A 23,814-nucleotide genomic window follows, 5' to 3' on the forward strand; every position below is an offset into this window, starting at 1 on the left:
AAGCACCATACAAACTCAAAGTAATGTTACTTTTTTTCTCTCTTCTGCTTCCTCAGTCATAACCTCCAAGTTCCGTGCAGAAAAGCTCCTGGAACTTTCACTTGCCCATTTCAGGACTCTGGCTTGATTTTTCACTATACTACAGGGAGAAAGAGCCTAACAAAGTCATCAAGGCAGCCCAACACGCTGCCAGTTCTCAGGAGTCTGTAGGACCAGAGGTGAACCTGGGCAAGGCCAAAGCCTCGTTGGGTAGAACTCTGGAGCTAGAACCATTCCGGGCCCTAGAACTGAAAAAATGACACGGCACTCACCCTGGGAACATTCTAGTTCGAGTGACTTTGATTATTAGAAAAGTCAGTCTTGGCCAGAGATACTAAGAAGTTCTAAGGCCAAAACTATATGGACAAGAAGAGTGGTATAGAGAAACCTCAAGATTTCCAGTCAAAACACTGAGGAACTGTTGTGCCTTCGTACTTGAGCAATTACAACAGTGGAGGTGAGGCCAAATCTTTCCTTTCTTGACCAAACCTTTTGAGTAGAACCATAACCTAGGCCATCATAATCCTGACTCGCCTAGTTCTCTAGTCGCCTGGATATGGAGAATTGTTGCTACTCTAGAATCCATTAAGCTAGTGATCCTTTGTTAAAATTCTCATTCAGAAGTATTTCTTAATATTATGACTACTCTAAAAACAAAAACATCCTCATGAAGAAAAGTTAACATGAATCAATAATTGCTTATATACAAATTCCATCTACTTTCTTCCCATTCCCAGATCTGCACTAACGTATAAATTCAATTCTCAGCCTCTCAGGCAAGAATAACAATACCACCTTATACGCTATGATGCCATTATAAGTATATTTCCATTTTATATGAGCTATTAAAATTTTTTGCTTTTATAAATAGAATAAATAAAAATTCATTTCTCATTGCTGCATTGGCTTAAAATACAGCAACATGAAAGCAAATGCAAAATAGAAAAACAAACTAAAATCCCCAAGATGTTAGCTAGGGGTTGTCTGATATACAGCAAGCACTGTGAGACAGTCCAAATACATAAAACACTGACTTTCACCTTCTTGTTTTCCAAGAACATGGCAAACAAGCTCACGGGTTAGGCAATCTCTTATCTCCTCTACCTCATTTATTGGCTTGCCTTCAGGCAGCAGATGTTCCAGGCAGCTACATAATACATCAATTCTTTCCACCACCTCATCAAGCAATATCCTCCCACCATGGTGAAAAGCCCACATTTTCTTGTAGAATTCTTTTTAACTTATTAAGTTTATAATGCAACAATTGTGCCAATAGGACACACTGTAATTACAGAATCATAGAATTTTTAAAAAGTGGAGTCACTGGAGATTCAGTGTATGAAAGCAGACATTGCATCAATCCCCATCACACTTTCTGGAGAAAAGTCATTCCACCTCTCCCCCCACCTCCCTAGCTTTGGCTGAACCAAGGAAAGGACAATATTGGTGTCGATAAGTATGAAGACATGCCAGGGTCACAAAAGAGATAACTCCAGCTTTAGAATGTAAAATAATCCACGTGATGTCTCTTTGCCAAGCCAGAATACTGATATGACGCTGAAGGACACTAGCCCCATTTCCACGAGGCCTCCGGCTAGTTTCCCTTTCTGGGCCAGTCCCCAAAGCAAAAGATGAGGTCTTACAGCCAAGTAGCAACACAGGAATCAAACCACAGCTGCTCCCAACACAGGTTGCAAATGAAATGTCCTCATCGACAACCAGGAGGCATTGTCTGTGGGTAGTTGTTGAACCGTGGATTTCTGACACTGGTGTTAGAGAGTCAAATTCTTTCATTCTATTTGGGTAAAAATAAACTAATACGTTGGAGATACAAAGAAAAATTATTATGTCCCCAAACACTGTCATATAATCAGCAATCATGTGTTGACTGTTCACAGCATGCTTGGCATTAACTTGATGTTCAAAATTGGGGATAAGTAAAGAAAACAACATGTTCAGTTCTTTTATGGTTTATATTCTAAGATGGATACGATAAATGTACACAGGTGGCTGAGAACAAGGGACCACACAATAAAATCCAAAGAGAATGTGTTTTTTTGAAAAAACTCATACACAATGCATTTTTATCAAAGAAAAATATGCTCCTAATAATGCGTTTTTATCAAAGGACATAGCTTGATAATATTACTATCTCCTATTGGCTGTTCTAGTTCTTTCTCCTCCTTCTGCCTCTCTTTTCCTTTATCACTGCCACGGTTTAAAGTAATTACTGCCAGATTTACATACTCCAGGAAAAATTTCTTTTTAAAAAATTTGGGGTGGACGGAATCAACACAGAGTTGCAAACTTTCTATTTGCCAAATAAGGGCCTTTTTTAAAAAATGAAAAACTATTTACTCGCACTAGCTTCAATTCATTAAAGACACTTGATTACACAAAAGACTATGTCATCACATTTATTCAAGTATAAACCACCAATATCAGATCCTTTCATATTTGATTAGAAGTGTGAATTATGGAGCAAGAAGAATAGGAAATAAAAAACAGGAGGAAAGAAAAACCATAGTGGGTCAAAAATAAATAGACGTTGAAGATAGCCAAGACTTTCCTTATTTCACAATTTTCACTAGGGTCAGCCCAATTTACCTTTAGCAATGCAATAACAAGAATCAAGGTGTGTCTTTTGTGTCTTTGCCTTGCACTGAGTTGATGAGGTGAAGGAGGACACCATCAAGAATCTTAAAATGATGTAGAGATAACTAGAAAGTAATACAGAGGTTTTACTATGGGAGAGTTTTTCTAAGAACAAGACGGTGAGAAAACACTTGTGAGAAAATTACTTTTTAAAGTGTGGATTGAAAAGACAAGAAGTTAGAGGCCAAGAAACAGACACTGACAGCATAAGATGGTTGAAGGGCAGCTTAGGGTGGCAGTCGTTGAAAAATAAAGTACAGATGTGAGAAATTCTAGGGAGAAAAAAATAACAAAGCTCAAGAGCGCGCTCCTCGAGCAGGCCTGGGGAGAGAGATGTCAGCGATGACTCAGATGTCATGAGTGGAGAACAGGCAGGCCAGCGGCAGGACTGCCAGTGACCCAGAGGAAGCAGAAGAGGAAATGATGCATGAGATAGCTAAGAAACACTATAAATAGTTACATATCTGTGGTTTCTCCAGCAAAAATGCATGCATGAAACATTCTGTATTCGACATGTTGGTTAAAATTTAACTGGGAGAACAACAGCATATTAACAACACAAATTGTTTCTTTAAGATAGTATTTCTAGGAACGTGTAAAACTACTGAAGGAAAGTAAAATTCATTAGTGGCTAGCTGTGGAGTAGTCACATAAGTGACCTTTATTTCCTGCTTTGTACTTTTATTTATTTTTCCAAAATTTCTCTAATGAGAATGCTATTTTGTTGGTAGTATTTTTGAAATTTCATAACTGAATATGTTAGAATGTTGTGTGTTAGTCTGTAAGTTTCACGGACACACATACACACACACGACACGCGTCCACCTACTTTAAGCATAATGGAGCTCTGAGCACAGGTCGGGCACTGCAAACCATCACTAACATATCCAGAGGAAGCTCATGGGGATCATTGTGGTCTGCCATCTGGTGACTTTCACATATTTGACATGTATCAGAAGTACATACATTGACCATACTTCAGCCAAAGTGAATCATAAAAGCCAAGAAATTTCAGCCCAAAAAACAAGTTATTTAGCCTAAAGCCTGCCACTGCCAAGGACCAATAGCACAAGGAATTTTTCACTGGGATCTGTAAAGAATGCTTCTAGAATTATAGAAGATATCAGTACTAAGATTTCTAATAGTAAATAAGGCCCTTCATGGTCGTCAAGAAGTGGAATGGGTACTTCTGAACTAAACTGGGCAAATCCAGGTCCAAGTTCACTGAAATAGAGAATGATTACTATTCCTACCTCACACTCAGGCTGTGGACGGTGAACACAGTGCAGCCATTAAGAGAACAGGGTTTTGAACCAAGCGCTACTACTTTCCTAGTGTGTCACCTTGAGCAAGTTTTCTTAACCTTTGTGCCTCATTTCCCTGATTGCAAAATAGAGATAATAATTATCCCTCCCCTCTCAGTACTGTGAAGGATATAGAAATCAATATTCAAATAGAGGCTATTGAAAAGCCCATAGGATAGTGCTGGGCAAATACAGGCACTGTGTAAAGCTTAGCTATTATTATACATATTTTTCATCATAAAGTGAGATGCTGAAAAAGCCTAGCCTTTTCAAAAATTATACTTAAATGCAACCATAAACTAATCACGTTGGTGACCATTTGATACAGTTTTGCCAGACTCAAATCTACAAAGTTGGTTTTTTTCCTTCCCACTTCCTCTTATCCACCCACACGACCTACGTGCAAAGATTAATATAGCTGATACTCGAGTTCCTCAAGAATAATGACAGCCCGAGAGTGAGCGAGAGCTGCATGGTTTTTTCCTCTCTGTATCATGCTCTTCCTTGCTCAAGCCTAGGAAACCAAGGAAACTTCTTTACTCAACAATCCAGTGTGTTGGCAACAACTTTCAAAATCAAAAGCAAGTTGACTCACTGTAAAAAGAAAAAGTCTGTACTAAAGGAAAATTAAATAAATAGATATTTTACAAAAGGCTATAATAACTAGATCTCCCACAGTGTGAGACAGCCTCTTGGAATCCAACTGTGAGTATTTCCTCAAGTCACCTCTCTGGACAAAGAATCTTTTCCCAGCAGGGCAACGTGCCAGCACAAATACTCTCACTAGTGCCAAACCCCACTACAGTGGCCGGCTTCTGTCTGCCTCAGCCACATGGTCATCAGCACTGCCCTCTGCAGGCCGGGCTGCTCATCTCCTAGATGGCTTGTCTTTTTTCCAGCCATTCACAAAGGCTCCCTATGCACTCTACACACGATTATCAGAGAGCCCTAGAGAGCTCACCCTACCCTCTAATCTGGCCAATGACAGTAGTGTCAAGCCTAGCACTCCATCAGTAAGACGCCAGGTCAAAGGTCCTCTCTTAGGTAAGCTGACAAATGCCAGAGGCTTACCCAGAATTCCCTTGGCCCCTCACAGGAAGCTAATTTCTCCCAAGTTCAGCCTCTTCCCTGGGATACCAAGAAAGCCAACCACCTGGATATTCCAGAGAAATATGGGCCAAGAGCTTCCAGACTCCTCAGAAGTATTTATACAGACTCCTGGCTTTCTCCAGATTCATATTTCTTTCAGAAGTCAGGGCAGTCACCTAGTCAACTTTCACTGAATTCTCTCTCTAAATAAGCCCAGAGTTTCAATGCTTCGGGACATGAGTTGGCTGCAGGCACTGAGCAGGGATTCTGCTCCCTTGTTAGGGACCGGTTTCTATGTACCACAGCCTCAGGACTTGCAACTCTGGTTCGCAGGTCTCAAAGAAACTGTAAACGACCACATTTTCTAACCTTCCAAGTTACTGCAAACGGTAGAAACTACAAATGTTAGCTCTGGATCTACTAAGGGTTTGAGGACCTACTGACAGAGCGCGTAGCTGTAACCTCACCCGCATAGAGTTAAGAAAGAGTTTTCTGCTGTCCAGAGCTGGCAAGCCATAACCTCTTCCCTCTCCTCAGGCACCAAGGAGGACTCATCAGGATGCCCGAGTCAGGCTCAAAGCCCACCAACGTCAGCCTGGCCTGAAAACGCTCCTTTTATTCTCTTCCCTGAACATGGGAAGGAGATAGGTGAGCATCTTTGTTCTAGGAAGGCAGACTTCAATATAGGAAACGAACTTACAGGAAGCTACTCACATTTCATACAAAAAGCCACCCTTTCTTCCAACCACATCTTTACCTGCGCTGACCATCTCCCTGCCTGTCTCTGGATTCACTCACAGATGTATGGTGAACTGAGCTCATCACAGGGCAGACGGGCAGAGACGATCTCAGCCAGCATAAGAAGTTCAGTAAGGACCAAGCACTTCTTTAGTCATTTGCAACAGACCTGCATGCTTTACATAGTTTACCTCATTTAATCCTCACACCACCAGGGAGGCAACAGAGAAGTTTAGTAACTTGCCCAAGGTCACATAACTAGTAAGTGCTGGATCCAGGAAATGAAACCATGCTGTCTCCCCATCCAGAGCCCCCTCTTTTCAGCACAATGCCATTCCATTACACCTGTCCCAGTTCACCAGATCCAATGGTCCATGATGGATCAGCTGGGTATTCAGAAAAGTGGGCAGGTCACAGCAGACAATGATTGACAGAAATTCCAAACCTTCAGTCCCAACTCTTAAAGATTAACCTTTAAGTCTTACTACAAATTGGCCTCAAGCTCCCTTCCAGGCTTTCCTTCCTCCTCTCTAAGCATCCTGTCCTCTAGCCCAATTAGAATCCAGCTAGAATTAAGCCCACCTGAGCCTTTCTCTCCTCAGAATGTGTTTACCTTCTTTCCCCAAAGGTGAATCCTACCCAACCACTCCAACAAGATGAAACCTGACACTTTCTCTGGTCCTTAGTTGAATGTAAGATGTCTTTCCTCTGCAAATACCCATAGCAGGGTTGTTGATTTTTTTTAACTTCTATTATAGTAACTGTTACTTCCTGTCCTGTATCACAGATATGTGACACACCTCATCAAACTTAGTAGAAATTTGAAAACTCCTTACAGGGGTTTATCTCTGAATAGCATAGTGTGCCTAGCATAGGACAGAATATTAAGTTTCTACTCAACAAACTTGAAGGAATTAACATAGTAACAGCTGTTTTTGTTTTTTGGTTTTTTTTTTAAAGGTCTCTTATCCTTGACAGCTACAACACTGGGTAATGAAAACAAATACAGCTGCTACCAGCGACTATGATTCCATTGTTTGGAGATTCAGTAGACTGATTCTAATGCACTGGATCTAACTATTGTCTAATATAAAAATCTCTATTTTCTTTCTACCTCCTTGAGAATCTCAATGCCACAAGGCCAAGAAGAGGAAGATTCTAAGTAATTCCTTACCATCCAAAAATGTATGTGCTGTACTTCTTTTTTGTCTGGAATGTATTGAACAAGCTGAACCAAGGGGGCTAATTTTAAATCTCTAGAGGAATAAAGAGTTGCTACCACTAACAATCACTCCCCAGCCAGGCCGCTGAGGCCTCATCAGCAACTTGGGAACAAACTTATCCATCTCTAGCAGGAAAGACAACAAGGAGAAACCGGAAAGGCAACACTCCTCCTCTCAGAGGAAGACCTGGAGCATCCCCCAGGGAGGAGAAATGGGCAGCTACTGTTTCTGCATTTGAAAACCTCACCAGAGTGGTTTGATGAAAGACACAAGAATGATAATCCACTTACACACTATTTCTGTATTAAGCGGTCTTTTTGGCATAGTTTTAGAAATCATTGTAAGTGTGAAGGCAAAATACATACATTTAGCCACCTATTTCTCTCATCCCTCAGAAAAATCATACATTTTTCCATTTGCTTTTCATGGGGACCTGAGAAACAGCATCCCTGCAAAAACAATCCTTTCTATCCCTCCCTCATTCCTGGCATCCCAGCCTTCAAATTCCCATTCTGAGTTCCGAAACTACAAAGAAGTTTTGACTAGTTTGACTTACTTGATATTTAATTTTAAAAGGGGGATAGTTAATTTCTGTTTTAAAATAATTACATAAATTAAATTATGAACCTAATGCTATTAACAAGAAAACATACAATTGCTTTGTCTAAATAGTTCATTTATAACATTTTATTCATCACAAAATCAATACAAACTTCCTACTCATGTAAACCCATATATATGTGTGTATGTGAAATGATTTGTATGGAAATTATAGGTAAAAATGAACCAAATGACTTATTTATAAAGTACCAATATTATCTTCATATATGTGCAGTGCCTACAGTGGTACATGCCAAGAAAATGAATGAAACCACTGCTGAACTAAGGACATACACATTAGATATAGTCCTACAAGTGCCATACTTAAAATGGCAAACTCTTAAATATCTAATGTTTAAACAAAAGTGGTAGATTTTACCCTAATTCAAGTCATCTATCATTACATAACAACACACAAATTCTCCAAATGGAAAATGGTTCATGTTCTAAATATAATAAAACATGATGACAACTCAGATAATAAAAAACAGTTGATGGTTGACATTACTCACAGGTACAATTTTACAATCTATAGATAAGGCTCATTTTCAAACAGATCAGTAATACTGCCCTTATTTACCCCTTATCTAAGATGTCATGCAAATCAAATACTAAATAATGTAAATATTCACTTTGAAAATATTCTTGCATAGAGAAGAGGATACTTATCAATAATACAGCATTATGTAGATTCGTAGCATTTAATATTCCTCTCAAAGAGAAGGAAAACATTTCATACCACAATTTCATGAGCTTAACAACACGTCACAATTTAGAAGATTCATGAGAGACCAAATAAATCTTATATGCTTTCATAATATTTGGAAGTTTTCTTAAAAATCTCTGAAATTGAAATTCACTTCAGTGCTATCATTTTTGATTGAATACAAACTGCTTTTGAAAGCTTACTGAAAAAAGATGCTAGTGGTATGCAAAAACACGGCATAAGAATTGTTTTACATCTTGGTCATTTATATATTGGGCTCAGTTTACACAGTCCTTTGATGAGTAATATAAGGCATGTTATATTACTGCAAAAAATCCACACAATTTAATAGGCTATTCAGTCATTAACTTAGTCCACTAATAAAAATGAGATGGGGGAAGAAGCAGTTGAGTATGTGAGGGGGAAGGATGGGAGTGAATAACCCAGAAAAGGTCACCTGCAATGCAAATACACCACCACTTTCCCTACCCCAGTCCTTGATAAAGGACCTCACAGACTTTGCCCAGCTCTTATCAGCATGGGGTCCTCAAAAGCCCCAGGAACTCCACTCATGGAGCAGCAGATAGGGGCTGGGGGTGGGGAGATACCGCAGCAAGCAGACCCCTTGCTTCAGCCTACAACGAATTCTGTGCACTGTAACGTTTTGCTCCGGAAGCTAGTTTTTCCTAATGAAATGTACTCTTTCAATACTTTCTTCAAGATGCTTGGTTTACCAGGATTTCAGACAGAAATGTGAAGACTGGCCCCTCCCAAGCTTTAAACTTACTGGCCTAGGGTTCACAGAACAAAATTTTAAAAGAGAGATCTTTGATATCAGCGCTATCAATTAAAAAGTAAAAGAAGATACACCTGAACATCTGCTTCCCTGGCCACCTACCCAGGAAGCATAATTGAGAGGATGTGAACCACCCCACAACGGCAACACACAAATGGTCTCTGGCGCACACCCCATCCACGTAATCTCGGGAATCTTCTCCCATCCTTAGTCTGCTTTCAGTTCCTCAAAAGGCCGCCAAGAGGCTACATTCTCCTTGGAGAATGTACGGAGGCCACACCTCTCTGCAGCCAGGTGCTCTGGTGACTGCCATGCCCACTGGCCTGATGCTCCCGCTCCTGGTCAGCCCACAGTGGCCTTCCTGGGTTCTTGGCTGCTCTTGCATGCCACCTCCATGGCCCCGGTGCCTTAGGCATGGCCTCCTCTCATAGCCATCAGGACCTGGCCTGAGCTGCCAGCACCTCTGTAAGGTGACAGAAGCAAGCGTCCCTTCCATCCATAATTGCTCTCTTCTAGGCCTCTGCCCATTTTTTCTGTTCTTGACCCTGAAGCCCAGGGACACCCCTCTTTCCCTTGACTGATACCTCTGGGCCCACTGGTCCAAGACAAGGACTGGGCAGCCTGTGCTTTTCTGCCCATTTTGTCTTTACAAAATGTTTTATAAAATGTTTTACTCTTTACAGAACACAAGTCTCCTTCCTTCCTTCTCAAAGAGGCAGGTTGTCTAGGGAGCTCAGCTTGCCTGAGCAGGCCCCTTTCTCAAGAGTATTCCATTATGCCTGAGTTCCCCGGCAGCACAGGGCTCAGATTTTCCTTCCCCTTCCCTGTCCTTTCTGCACTGGGTTTGTAGACTTGGCAGTTTTAGAAGATAGTTCCATGCGAACCATTTGCCAGGGTATAGATATAATGGATACAATATCAAGGATATACAAGGACATAATGTCAAGGAGCTTAAAAAGGCACAGAACCTTGGAAGACAAATAGGAAGGCATGCAGACATCACCCACATCACCCACTCTACCTGGTAGAGCTACACAGGATGGCATCCTAGGAAAGCAGAAGCACTTCGAATGGACACAGAATTCTATTTTTGCTAAGACTGGCAATTTGTGGCAGCAGGACATTTATGGGAACATGTCATGCAGGGACACCCTGGCCTGGAAATCAACTATTTATAAAACAGGTCTAGGTTTGGGACTGAGAATAAATCAATCCCCAACCTTTGGCTTTCTGACAAGTTTCAAATTATTTTGCCTAGAAATGGGGAAGCTCCAGAAGGAGGTGTGGTGAGTTGATCACTTGGTTTACAGTTATAAACTAAGAAAATCTACTCACTGTGCAAAACATCTATGGCTAAAAGAAAGTCACAAATATCTGCTCTCCAGCCAGCTGGCCCTCACTCACCATCTTCTTAAATATTTTCAGGAATTTCATCAAAAGTGCTTTTGAAGATCATAAGAGAATACTATGAAAAATTATATGCCAACAAATTGGACAACCTAGAAGAAATGGATAAACTCTTACAACCTCCCAAAACTGAAACAGGAAGAAATAGAGAATCTGAATAGACCAATCACAAGTAAAGAAATTGAAACAGTAATCCAAAACCTCCCCCAAAATAAAAGTCCAGGACCAGATGGCTTCTCTGGAGAATTCTACCAAACATTAAAGAAGATTTAATACCTATCCTTCTCAAACTATTCCAGAAAATTGAGGAAGATGGAGCACTCCCTAACACACTCTATGAAGCCAACATCACCCTGATCCCAAAACCTGACAAGGACAACACAAAGAAGGAAAACTACAGGCCAATATCACTGATGAACATAGATGCAAAAATCCTCAACAAAATTTTGGCAAACCGAATACAGCAATACATTAAAAAGATTATACACCATGATCAAGTGGGATTTATACCAGGGACACAGGGATGGTTCAACATCTGCAAGTCAATCGACGTGATACACTACAGTAACAAAATGAGAAACAAAAACCACATGATCATCTCAATAGATGCAGAGAAAGCATTCAACAAGATCCAACGTCCATTTATGATAAAACCTCTCAATAAAATGGGTATAGAAGGAAAGTACCTCAACATAATAAAGGTCATATATGACAAACCCATAGCCAACATCATACTCAATGGGCAAAAACTGAAAGCCATCCCTCTAAGAACAGGAGCAAGACAAGGGTGTCCACTCTCACCGCTCTTATTCAACACAGTACTCGAGGTTTTAGCCAGAGCACTTCGGCAAGAAAAAGAAATAAAAGGAATCCAAATAGGCAAGGAAGAAGTGAAACTCTTGCTGTTTGCAGACAACATGATCTTATATATAGAAAACCCCAAAGAATCCATAGGAAAACTATTAGAAATAATCAACAGCTACAGCAAAGTTGCAGGGTATAAAATCAACATACATAAATCAGTAGCATTTCTATACTCTAACAATGAACTAACAGAAAAAGAACCCAAGAACTCAGTCCCATTCACAATCACAACAAAAAGAATAAACTACCTGGGGGTAAATTTAACCAAGGAAGTGAAAGACCTATACAACGAAAACTACAAGACTTTCCTGAAGGAAACTGACGACAACATAAAGAGATGGAAAGACATCCCATGCACATGGATTGGAAGAATAAACAAAGTTAAAATGTCCATACTACCTAAAGCAATCTACAGATTCAACACTATCCCAACCAGAATCCCAATGACATTCTTTAAAGAAATAGAACAAAGAATCCTAAAATTCATATGAGGCAACAAAAGACCCCGAATTGCTAAAGCAATCCTGAGAAAAAAGAACAAAGCTGCAGGCATCACAATCTCTGACTTTAAAGCATACTACAAAGCTACAGTAATCAAAACAGCATGGAACTGGTACAAAAACAGGTGCAGAGATCAATGGAACATATTTGAAAGCCCAGAAATAAAACCACACATCTACGGACAGCTAATCTTCGACAAAGGAGCTAAGGGCCTACAATGGAGAAAAGAAAATCTCTTCAACAAACGGTGCTGGGAAAACTGGACAGCCACATGTAAAAGAATGAAAATCGACCATTCTTTTCACCATTCACAAAAATAAACTCAAAATGGATCAAAGACCTAAAGATTAGACCTGAAACAATAAGTCTTCTAGAAGAGAATACAGGCAGTACACTCTTTCACATCAGTATCAAAAGGATCTTATTGGACACCATATCTCCTCAGATGAGGGAAAGAATAGAAAGAATAAACAAATGGGACTTCATCAGACTAAAGAGCTTGTTCAAGGCAAGGGAAACAGGATTGAAACAAAAAAACAACCACTAGTTGGGAAAAAATATTTACAAGTTATATATCTGACAAAGGGTTAATCTCCATAATATATAAAGAACTCACATAGCTCAACAACAAGAAATCAAACAACCTGATCAAAAAATGGGCAGGGGACATGAACAGACATTTCTCCAAAGATGATACACGGATGGCCAATAGACACATGAAAAGATGCTCTTCATCACTAATCATCAGGGAAATGCAAATCAAAACTACACTAAGATATCACCTTACACCTGTTAGAATGGCAAAAAATAACCAAAACAAAAAGTGACAAATGTTGGAGACGTTGTGGAGAAAAAGGAACCCTCATACACTGTTGGTGGGAATGCAAACTGGTGCAGCCACTATGGAAAACAGTATGGAGATCTCTCAAAAAATTAAAAATAGAAATACCATATGACCAAGCCATCCCACTACTGGGTATCTATCCAAAGATCTTGAAATCAGCAATTCCAAAAGTCCCACGCACCCCTATGTTCATCACAGCATTATTTACAATAGCCAAGACAGGGAAGCAACCTAAGTGCCCATCAACTGATGATTGGATAAAGAAGATATGGTATATACATACAATGCAATACTACTCAGCCATAAAAAAGGATAAAATAGTCCCATTTACAACAACATGGATGGACCTTGAGGGCATTATGTTAAGTGAAATAAGCCAGATAGAGAAAGACGAACTCTGTATGACTCCACTCGTAGGTGGAAGTTAAACATGTAGACAAAGACAACTGATTGGTGGTTACCAGGGAAAAGGGGGGGTGGGGGGAGGGCAAAAAGGGTGAAGGGGTGCACCTACAACATGACTGACAATAACGTACAACTGAAATTTCACAAGGTTGTAAACTATCATAATCTTAAGAAAAAGTTTTAAAAAAAAAGCGCTTTTGAAACACCACACAGGACATTTTATTTTGAGACTTTTGGGTCTGTGGTAGGCCAAAACTTTAATGTCCTGGTGGCCCCTGAAGATTTTGAATTATTTTACTAAGGGAAAAGGAGTTGTTCATTGGCAACTGCGACATTTCCACACTATCGCAGCTAAAGAGAATTGCTCATTTGGACTTCAGTGGAAAGTTCTCACGCAACAGAAAGGGCACTGAGACCATCTAGATTGCTGGGGAAGACACGCAGACAGTGCAGATTCTCAGCTATCTTACTGTCCTACTTGTAGGGATAAGGAGAGTCTGACTGTTCCGCCTTTATAGCAAGATACAACCACCTAATGGCAATGATGACAGTGGTGGTGGCGGTGGCAGTGGCAGTATTTTAAAGCCATATCTTATAACTGTGTCATGCTGGTTCCGGGAGATTTTCAATGCATTTGAAGAGAGTTTCCAACTGATAGAGAGAGAAGAGAGGCCCCAGCCCAGGGCTTTCTCCTCTCCTTTATCTACAGGAACCCTTACTTCCCCATGGGTTCCTGCGGCTCCACCACAGCCATGGCATGCCCAGACTGCTCTTTGAAACACCCAGAGCAGGGCTTGCCACGGAAGGCATCCTTCCCATACACTGAGGCCCCACTGTCATGCTTTGAAGAGAGAAAAACTCAGAGGGGAGAGAACTGCACTTATTCGGCGCCTCTCAGCAGAATGCAAATGACCAGGGTTCAAACCAGAATTGATCCATATACAAGCTGTGGGATCTGCGACCAGCTATTCCATGTACAGGAGCTTTCCCTTTTTTAAGGAAAGGATAATAATTTTCCCCTGATGAGGATAAAACAAATTCCATTTTAAAGGGTTTTGAACATAGAGAGTATTCAATAAATATTTGTTTTTCTTTTCCTCTATGAAAAATTTGCCCCAGTTACGTGAATAGCTGACCACAAATGCCAGGAGACACCTCAAGGCCACACAACATTATTTACTAAGTGGCAGAATTTAATAAAACTATTTACTACTTCATTGCAGTAAATGGTATCTTGGGGACTGAGAGCCGTTAAGGTGATTTCCCAAAGTGCCTATGTCACTGCTAATGAACTGCTTAAAATCCAGATTGGCAGAACCTTCTCTCAACACCAAAGAGAGCAGAATATTCATTATAAACATACACACAAACTACCAATCAAACATGCTGTTGTAATTTAACTTGCTCTGTATACACTTCTAGAAACCACCTTCAGTTGACAAAAGTTGGAAACAAAAAATTGCTATGAACAGCATAGTGGTGAAGACCTTGACAGAGTCTGTCCAGGTCCAAATCTCAGCCCTTACTAGCTGTACCATCTCAGGCAAGTGACTTCACCACTCTGTGCCTCCATTTCTTCCTGTGTTAATCGAAGAGATTGTCACCTGCCTGCTTGGGTTGTTATGAGGACGGAAGGAGTTAAAACAGCCTCTCTAACTTAGTGGCAGTCATCCTTACCCAAAAACCAATGTTCTGCAAAAAATCACTAGGATTGTCCTATTCTTTTGAAAGGAAAAAGTAATATATAACATCTACCCAAGACCCTCAACCAGTTTCTAAAAAATAACACACAGCAAAACTCTCATATGTAATTAATACACTATCACATGGAATGTAAAATGCCTAAAATGCTCTTTACTGAAGATCCAACAATTACTAAGATTCAGTGTTGCTTATAGACTGTCACATGGCAGATATTGAATATGTTTTTCAAGCTGTCCACATCATACTAAAAATCTAACTCAAAATATTTCCCCTACATCTGTGTTTAAAATGTCATATTGGGTTTGGAAGTATAAATATAAATTTCCCTATAAAACCATAAGCTAAAAAATGTTTTATTAAAAGCCTTGCGTTCTATGAATCCTGGGTATTAAAAAGCAAGAAACATTCTTACTGTGGAAACATGTTCACCAAAGGGAGAGTCTACAGAGTATGCACGTATAGATGAAATGGATGGTGGCCGGCAGAAGAAGGGCAATATAAAAACTAATACAAAATATATACACATGTTTCTTACTAATTTCAAAGTGTAAAGTTTTTTTTAACATTTTTCCACATATAAAGAGATAGCATTTTGAGATTTCATAAATTGTGTTCCCTAAAACATTGGTAACAAATGTTCTGCAAAAATTAAAAAGGGGGGGCTCCTAGGTCAAATAAATTTGGAATATGATTCTTGCTACACATTTTTTAGGAATTCACAATACATGCTAGGGTATTATATGCAAAATTTCTGCAGTAAATTTTATTTACACCAAAATATTAGACCACAAAACGCTTCTTTAATGGAACATCTAGTAACAGTGTTCCACACACAATTTGGGAAACAGAGATCTAACCCTTTGGCTTATTTACTGAAGAAACTTTGCTTTAAGCAGATTAACTGAGTATTAGCTTCTCCGGAGATGTGTGAAAAGCAATTAGAACCGCCTTTCATGTGAAAGATGTTTTTGCCTACAAAAATGGAAATGATACAGTTTCCAGTCTACAGTATAGGGGATCAGGAAATTGGTGAAAATGTATTTATCTAAATGACCCTAAAATTTTAGGAGTTAAGTGATCTGACAAATAAAGCATTACCCTCAATTCCATAGAGAAATAATTTCAATTTATGCAGTAGCTCCTCACAAAAACAATGGCAACCCTAACTGGAGAGGCAAAGTGCTTCTAAAGAAATATAAACATATTCCAATCTTAAAGTACTGTTTTAAAAAATTCCTTTTTTTATTTAAGGGAAAAACACTCCCCCCCGGCACGCCCCCCCGCCCACCGCCCCCGGAGTTCAGAGGGTATCCTAGCCATGTATCTTCCTCCTTGCTTTGAAGAAAGTGTGGCAAGAAACAAAGACAGTTTAGTAATAGGTACAGTAAAGCAAAAGTTTCTAAATAAGAAAGAAAGGAAATCCTACAGTGATGTTTTTTAGGTACGTTAAGGTTCGATGATAATTATTGGACAACTGTTAAATGTAACTAATGCAGTGGGAGTAGAAAACTAAGTAACTCAAATACCGGCAATAAATTTTTATATAGCCTCTGGGATGTTTTCCATATGTATTACGGGATCTCAAAAATATTATGCACTCCAAAATACTACATCTGAGTCCAATAGTCCCTTAGAGTAAATATCACTGAATGTAAATAACAAGGGCCTCTGGTAACTTTGCTGCTATCAAATAGAGGGACATTTTCTTCACAAGGGGTGTCTCATTTTCCAGGACTTATTTTTCCAAAATTCAAATTCACTTGTGCCTAAAATCAAATTCAAATTTAGATCTCTCTTTGAAAAACATTTTTGAGAATCAAGCATATTTTTTCAGTGGAAAGAAAAAGAGGCTCCATAATAAATTGACCTGCAAATAACGAAACCTAATCCTTCCAAAATATCAAATATCAATCAATTCATACATGTAGTTGAATTTCTGTTATATACAGGGTACTCAAGCCATCTAGTGCGTGGGATAAAGAAAAATTAGGCCCCCGCTTAAGGCATTTATGTTCTTGATGTTAGAAACACTTCTCCAATATAAACGTACCTGACCAAGCAAGGCAGAGGGATAAATGCACATAGGATGAGTATATACTAGTGGAGAATTTTAAAGTTTGGCTCCAGGGAACAAATTTCTGGAGAAGTAGACAATAAGACCAGGAGGGAAAGATACAAAGAGACTGGAAGGATAACTGAGTAGCTTGTGTCCAAAGACGGCCTCCCTGCGTGCAAGCCATTCCCTCATTGAGAGGTGACGTCTATTCCCCCATAGACTTGAATCTGAGCTGGCCTGTGATTAGTTGGCCAATAGAATATGGCCAAGTGGCACTCAGTAACTTCCGGCAGATTCCTAAGAAGAAGCCTGGCAGTTTCTACTTAGACTTCTTGGAAAGCTCATGCTGGGGAAAGCCCAATGTGAGTGTAGGAAGTCTGACTATTGTGACATGGTCATGCTATGAGGAGAAGCTGCACAAGGAGAAAGAGATGACCCACCAGCCCAAGTGCCAAACCTGCAAGTGAAGAAGGCTCTGATGACCCCCGCCTCAGCCCACTTGCTTGACAGACCCCAAGAAAGAACTTGATTGTGATGCTCCAGAATCAAGCGAGAAAACTATTATCATTTTAAGCCACTACATTTTGGGGTGGTATGTTACAAAGCAACAGATAAATGAAACAAGCACCTTGATCTTTAGGATAGGAATCACAAACTGGTAGTGCCTGGGTCAGATCCAACCTGCAGACAGGATTTTTTGGGGCTTACTCAGTATTTTAAAAATTCTAGCTAATGCTTTCTACCAAAACCCAAAATTTTCTGAGGTCTGCACTTTCCAGTCAGACACTTCATTCATTTATTATATAACAGGCCAGGCCTCCATTGATTCTTAAGTATATAAACCTTTCTCTAAAAAATGAGCAAAGGATTAATACACCTATACAATTTCCTAAATATATCCAGCATGACGACACTGTGTGACTATACTATAATACAGAATGATCCAAAATGCTATAATTCAATAGAATTTTAGTCTGGAAATACTGAAGCATACAGATCCCCATTTTCAATAATAAATTAAAAATTAACAATCAATGATTCATTTAAAAAAAGAAGATACTCTACAAATTTACTTCTACCTTGACCCAAATAATTTCTATCAGATGATGGACCATAGCTGTGACCGTATTATTTGGACCAGAAAGAAATGAACAGACACATACTTAGTAACTCTAGTCAAAAACATTAATTATAGAATAAGTTGATTGAGTTACATGTTTCTAGACTAGCTATAAATAGCCAAAGTTCCTTTCAACTTCAGTCGCCAAATATCTTTTCTTACTCAAACCAAATCTCAATTACTCAACAACAAATTCTTTTAAAGTTTTATATCTAAAAGAACCATGTCACAGCTTCCTAAAGATGATACTGAAAAAGCTCTTTTAGAATCCGTTTGAATTATACTGCAAGCTCCTTCAAAGCAGGAATTCCTACATTTATTTTATTCTAGACTTATCATTTACACCCAGCAAAGACCTTCACAGTTGTTTAGTTAAAATAAATACTAAGATTTTTAAAAAGTAATCTAAAATTTAAGATATTCCATATTTACATATTCTTCACGTCTTTCTGAGTTACCCACATCTCTTTCTAGGTAGGATTCTAATTTTATGGTGCTCATCAACAATAAATAACTCCTAGTATTTTCCTCAAAATATAGACAGTATCTGACGGGCATTAGCATTCAGAGATAAACCAGATTTTTACAACCAAAGCTCCTAAACTTCAAAAATTCTTATTAGTGTGAATCCCAATAGTTTTCTACCAAGTTGCAGTCTTACAGCAGCATAACATTAAAGCATTTCCCACTTCGTTAAATTAATTACAGTATATAGTTCTAATCTGATTCAACTAGGGTCATAAGGACATATATCAACTTCCATCTTCCTAAATTTTCCAGAATAAATGATGAATTTACATAAGTGCAGAATCCCTAATGGAAGACAGGTACATGTTTAGGAGATACAGGAAGACCCAGGTCTTGGGGTATACAGAGCTGCCATGGCCCTGGGGGAGCACAGTGTACTACAGTAGGATAAAAACCAGCGCTTCCACTGCTTAATTCACAGAGAACCTGAGAGGCAACAAAGAAACACCGAACAGTCACTCCCGACTCACTTGAAGATTTTATTTGGGTTTGAAAAATTTATTTCTAAACCTGCTGCTGGGAACTTAGGACACATTTTCCTATAGTAACAAAGCTACAAGTAAATGGTATTTTGAGTTTTCTAGCCAGTGAAAAGAAATCTATTAATCCATAAAATGGCACAATTGGAGAATTTACAGCTCCGTGGAATTTAAATATCATTCATGCTATTTCTTTCCCTATGGAAAACAACTTCTGCATTTCTAATTGACACATATCCCCCCCTGCCTCCAGTTCATCATCTCATTCCTTCCTCTAGTTACTTCCACTTCCACCAAAAAAGTCCCCAGTCTCTTAGAGGTGGAAGCAAGACAGGCTGCTCTTGCGAGTCATTTGTAAGCTGGAGCTACGGAGCTCAGAGCAACTTGAAATGCAGGCAAAGGAGAGGCTTGAGAAGTGGCCAAAAGAACAGAAATTCCTAGCTTAGGGCCCAGTGCACAGTAGGCATTTAAAATAAATTCACTTTATGTACGATATAGATGAAGAGAAAAGTCAACAGCAAGGTTTTCAAATTTGTGTTCTAAATGGGAAAGGGGATAGGGCACCCGGCTCAGTGGGGAATTGGGTGGGGGAACACATCCCCCCAGAGCTGTGCCATGGATACAGACCCTCAGCTTAGTTCTGCTCCATCAAACATCACTTCTTGCTTATGACATCAAGAGTTGCTCATAAAGTACATAAATTAATATTATAAAGGGAAAAAAAGTGTGAAAATGATCCTTTTCTCAAAGCCTTTACCTTAGTTATAGTGAAACACCAGTACTTCTACCTGCAAGGATTCCAGTAACTTCAGGTCAACTTGCTCTTTGAGGAAGATGAGCAAACACCTTTCCCTTGTTCTACACAAGATGATTTTCCATCTCATTAAGAGTAACAAATGATTTATGAATTTGCATCTGCCCAAACTAAACCATAAAAAGCTATTCAAAACAGTCACCTGGCCCTACAAAGGATTCAATACTTGTAAGTCCTTTTTAAGCTACCTTTTTGGTATTCTTAGAAGCTATTAAATAATAATCTGAGCTATTTTTCTAACTTATTCCACAAATATTATTTTTAAAATAAAGAAGCTACACTGCATATGTATTAAAGCAACCATTCTTTTCCCAAATTATTTACAAATCAGTCTCAAAAATGCTTTCTAACAGTATTTCCAAATTAATTCACCAACAGGTAACCATCTTTGCCTGCCCCGCAACATCACAGAAAATTATTGTGCTTTCTGCCAAGCACAGTACTAAGAACATTACATATATTAACTAATTCAATCCTCATAATCACTCGAGTTAGACACTATTATCCCCACTTTGCAGAAGGAAAAGAAAAAACTGAGGCCCTATGACATTAAATAACTTGCCCAAGGTCACAGAGCTATTAAATGACAGAAGCAGGACTCCAACCCAGACTGTCTAGCTCCAAAGTCCTTGTGTGTAATTACTACACTCTACTCCCTCTCACACTTATTCATGCATTCAAACTGGTATTTCCTGCCTAGAGATGGTCACTTTGCTAAGGCCTAGGTATAAAGAGACAAAAAAAGGCAAGGTCTCCATTCTCAAGGAAGTTACATTTTAGTACACAACAAAAAGTAAAACACAAATTAAACCAAAAAGTTCAGTATGACAATTCTGGTTAAGTGAAATGCCTAGGGAAAATTTAAGATATTGTATTGAAAAGGATTTGTAATAATACTTCTCAACTGTATATATATATATTTTTTAATTTTATTTTTTATTGCAGTAACATTGGTTTATAACGTTACATAAATTTCAGGTGTACAACGTTATATATTTTGATTTCTGTGTAGATTATACCATGTTCACCACCCAAAGATTAATTACCACCCATCACCACACACATGTACCTACTCACCCCTTTTGTCCTCCTCCCCCCCTCTGGTAACCACCACTCCAATCTCTGTCTCTCTGTGTGTGTTTGTTGTTATTTTTATCTTCTACTTATGAGTGAGATCATACGGTATTTGACTTTCTCCCTCTCATTTATTTCACTTAGCATAATACCCTCAAGGTCCATCCATGTTGTCACAAACGGCCGGATTTCATCGTTTCTAAGCTGAGTAGTATTTCATTGTATATATATATACCACATCTTCTTTATCTGTATATTTTTTGAAAACTCTCAAAAGCTACATATGTGATCTTTATAATTAACCTTGTGAGGCAGACAAAGTGCTATTATGCTCATTTCACAGATGAGGAAACAGATAAAGGTATGATGTCCTCAACGTTTTAGCAAAGATGCCACATCCTAAACATCTTAGCAAAGGTGCCACATCCCTTCTGAGGGAAGCTGCCCTACCCACAGATTCTGCTTCTCTAAAAAGACCCCAAATGGTCAAATCACAAGCTTCCTGAGGCAGCTGAAAAAGATTAACTGGGCAAATCTGATCCCCTTTCAAAAATTTGAAATTAAGAAATAGAGAGATGGGTCAGTTTGCTATGAGATGTAAGACGATAGAAGGCAACAAGCTTGGGGCATCCACTAAGAGCCAAACTCAAGACTGAAATGAGATTATAAAGCCAGAGGACAGAATAGAGTCTCAAAGAGGAAGCAGACAGGCCACGTGACAGTCATGATGGAAGAAGGCAACGCCTCCTTTCCCTATGACCCAGAGGCCTGCAATAAACTTCATTTTCCCTAAAGACACTTAAGTATTCTCTGCAGCCAAAAAGCAACTACCAAATAGCATGAGCAAAGGAGACAACATTTTACGCTCTCTTTCAACAGGGAAATTTAGATACTTAATGGACTTGAGTATGCAAAAGACTCCAGATGCAGCAACTGGCCACACAGGTCTCCATGGTTTCTGTTTACTTCTTGCAAAAAAGGGATAAACTTGGCCAACTCACAGAAACAAACACAGAAGTCAAAAGAATGTGTCTTCAGAATTATCCAGAATTATCCATCATCCCTTCTGCTCCCTTTGCCTTAATCCACTCCCAACACCTGCACTCTTCCCCACTCCCTTCAGATAATGACTTCTTATTCTCTCTCTCCTCTTATCAAAGAAAAAAGAAGTCAATAAATATCAATACTGACTAAAGCTCTTACAACAAACCATTCCACCTCAGAGCATTTGTCTGAAATGAAAGGTCAGGTCAGGATAGGACTTACCCAGAGGAGACAGTTCAGGAGTGGATGGGCATTACACCTAGCCTAACTCATCTTCTCCCCCAACCCAAACCTGGAGGTCACATAGCTCCCCTCTCAGCACCCCGGTACCGTCACCACCCAAGCAACAACATGGAGGTCTCAAGTTTCTGCAGCTCCAAGCTCTCTCACAGTGACACCACTAGGGTGACAAGCAGAGAGGCTTCTCAGGACTCTTGGGCAGAGCCGAATCAAGAAGAGGCAGGACAGAGAAGGCAGCCAAAGGAAGTGAAACCTCACAGATCCAAGACCATGGAGCACAGGGAACTTCCACCTCAAACAAATGCAGCCTTGGCCCCTAGGATGCTGGGTCTTCCTTTTAACATGTGACTGAGACTCATGTTTACAGCTAACGAGGAATTTAACAATAAGAGAAAAACATAAGTCATTTTGGTGGTCTAATTATTAAAAGCTATTTAAATCTAATTGCCATGCAATCCAGTAGCAATTATGTGCATCATTAACTGCATCCATTTTTGTGAGTTCATTTTGCTGCAATACTCTTAAAAGCATGATAAATCCTCAGAACTTAAAACATAAAAAGAACAATCATAAGCCTTTACATAAGCACACACCCCACTTAGAAAAGAGAGACAAGAGTGGGCAGTGCAGGTGGACAGCGAAAGCAGTAAGTATGCCATGGAAAAAGGAAAGTTTCCAGCAGGTTTGTTTTTTTTAGGGAGGGGGAGAATTCTTGAGATTTCTAAATCCTTATATTTGAAAAGCATAAACCTAATATAAGTTCCATGCAGCTAACTTTAGACAGGCCCACAAAAATCACAGGCCTCACAGACAAGGGCAGTTAAAAGGCAAATAGCACGGTACTCTACATAAAGACCAGTCTAGCTGGAATACCGGGTGTGTCTTTTAACAATTCAAGAGAAAATTATGGATGTCTTCTCAACTACACGGTAAAAAAAAAGTAAGTTTTTAGAATGTACTCTTAAGTCACAAAAGGGAGGATTCGATCGATCTGGAAAACAATTATCCATATGGACAGGTTAAAAATGCATTTGGCCACTAAATCCTGCAAAACTAGAATGAGGAAATACGCCTTAAAAGCTAAGGTTAGGAAAAATAAAAGGAAATGTTACTTCACTTATGACATAATTGTATTATAAAAACCCCTTACTATCCTTTCCTTCACCAAAGAACGGACATAATTTCAGATATTACACAAATTCAGAGGGAAAGAACTCCATGATATAGTACATAGTTTTTTTTTAAATGCTGTGAATTCATGTAAAAATTCTGACCTCATCAAGAAAGACAACCATGTCCCACCCTTAATGCTTCTCTTGAGAAGATGTTTCCCAGTTGCACGTCCAAAATTGATTTTCAGATCTTGCCCCACGCAGGCCCCTTTCACCCTAGAATTCTTCCCCAGCTAAATATATAGAGTGCATAGGCCAAACCCTGCAATAATCTTTAACTATTCTCATTTGTTCATAAACCACCGACATCAGGAAATCCTACAGGCTCTAACTTCAAAATACTTCATGCTCACCACGTCCACTACATAAACAACTGAAACCCTGGCCCAAGCCCCCATCACCTTAAGCTCCT

General features: G+C 39.3%; 1 protein-coding gene across 6 annotated transcripts in view; it reads right to left on the minus strand.

Moving 5' to 3' along the window:
• Positions 1-23,814, minus strand: part of ARHGAP18 (Rho GTPase activating protein 18) — a 171,200-nt gene that overhangs the window by 91,312 nt on the left and 56,074 nt on the right. The gene's annotated exons all lie outside the window — the stretch shown is intronic.

Source organism: Equus przewalskii, chromosome 9 (assembly GCF_037783145.1).
Source record: "Equus przewalskii isolate Varuska chromosome 9, EquPr2, whole genome shotgun sequence".
Classification (NCBI taxonomy): domain Eukaryota; kingdom Metazoa; phylum Chordata; class Mammalia; order Perissodactyla; family Equidae; genus Equus; species Equus przewalskii.